General features: G+C 48.9%; 1 pseudogene; it reads right to left on the bottom strand.

Annotated features, from left to right (window-relative positions):
- Positions 1–409: 409 nt before the first annotated feature.
- On the bottom strand, positions 410–1,189 carry LOC114609459 (annotated as a pseudogene).
- Between the last annotated feature and the right edge of the window lie 597 nt (positions 1,190–1,786).

Genomic DNA, 1,786 nt, shown 5'->3' with positions numbered 1-1,786 from the left:
TTGAGGAGGAGAAAATCTAGACCTCTCTCCTTTTGATTGGTTTGTGTCTGCCCGGCCTGAACTCTTTCACTTTTCTATGGCCTCTTCTTAGGATCACTTTTAAATAAAAAAGGGGGCAGATGTGGGAAGCTATCCTTATCACATCATTGCCATTAGCAAGTCTGTGCGCATGCGCTGGAAGGTTTTCCCGCCTTTATTAATCTGACAGTTGGAACACGTCATGTGGCCTGAGGCAACAGGAGCCCATCAGAGACTGCCACGTCCCAGGCGAGCTTAGCTTTCTATATAAGGGAAGGGTTTTAGGCCCTTGGGGTCCCTCCTCGTTTGTGAAGCTTATGCTCTCCCTCTCAAGATGCATTAAAGCTTATACTGCAGAAGGATCCTGAGTGTGCCGCGTCTTTCCTGCTGGCGGGAGGTTGCGCGGGACAGAAAACCCCAAACCTTTTCTATCTAACTTGTTTTTGGGGTAGATAGGGTCAGGCCTTCCTTGTTCTCCTATTCCGAGACCTTTACCTTCACAATAGCCCATCTGGGACATCATGTTAACGGCCTGTGGAGAATAGGTGTCAGTCAGCCGTAAATTTAGTTGTTGTAACACATCTCGACCCCATAGGTTGACTGCCAGTGGAAGAACATATGGGGTAAAAGTTCCAATCTGGCCCTCAGGGGCTTCCCAACAGAGGGTCTGTGAACTGACTGAGGGGTTAGCTTCGTATCCCAGCCCTTGTAAGGAGTGGGATGACTGAGTGACAGGCCAAGCCTTAGGCCACCAATTAGCAGAGATGATACTCTTATCAGCTCCAGTATCTAGGATGCCAGAAAACTGTTTACCTTCCACTTTTAATGTTAAAGAGGGCCTGGTCTGTAAATCCATTATTAAATGGGCCTGATCTGTCCCCGATGAACCCAGACTCCCCTCTCGGTCTTTGTCAGTAGAAGGAAATTAATATTGAAGGCTGGGGAGCAAGACCAACTGTGCAATAGGATCTCCTGATGATATGGAGAAGACTCCTTTAGGACTAGAGCAAAGAACTTGAAGCTTATGTGTATAACCAGCATCTAAAATCCCTGGGTGGACGATAAGACCTTTCAGTGTTAAGGAGGGGCGACCTATAATGAGTCCCACACTACCATTCGGCAGGGGTCCTTGAAAACTAACTGAAAAAGGTTGGGCCGCCATTTGCGGCATCAATAAGAGTCTGGTGGTGGCACGGAGGCCCAGTCCTGCGGAACCTGTGTAGGCTCGGCAGCAATCCAACCTCTCTGATGGGGGCTTCTGGCTCCATATCTTTTGGGGCCCTGGCGCCGTGGGGCCGAATGACCATTTTTTGGCGGATCATTTTCTGTTCTGGTAGTAACGTCAGCAAGGAGTAAGTGACCCTGCAGGTCTCTGGTGGATCTACACTCGGCCACCCAGTGGTATCCCTTCTTACATCTTGGGCAGAGGCCAGGCAGTCTTTTTGGCTTATTTTGTGGGCTACGACAGTCCCTTTTAAGGTGACCCGGCTTCCCACACCCAAAGCAAGTCTTCTGCGAAGAGTCATTGTCTCTCGATTGTAGGATGGCAGGAGCCAATCCTGCGTTAGTCAGGGGACCTCCGATGCCTCTACATGACTTTATCCAATCGGCCAGCCCTTTGCTCTTACGAGACCTTATAATGGCCTTGCATTCTGGGGTGGCATTCTCAAACACTAGTTGCTCTATAAGGATTTTTATTCTCTCTGTGTCTCCAAAAATCTTTGTGGCAGTATCTGTTATTCGTGCAACAAAATCTGAGGACTCTTGG

Source organism: Grammomys surdaster, unplaced genomic scaffold (genome assembly GCF_004785775.1).
Source record: "Grammomys surdaster isolate TR1022 unplaced genomic scaffold, NIH_TR_1.0 125973, whole genome shotgun sequence".
Classification (NCBI taxonomy): Eukaryota; Metazoa; Chordata; class Mammalia; order Rodentia; family Muridae; genus Grammomys; species Grammomys surdaster.
This window is presented reverse-complemented; position numbering and strand designations above follow the sequence as displayed.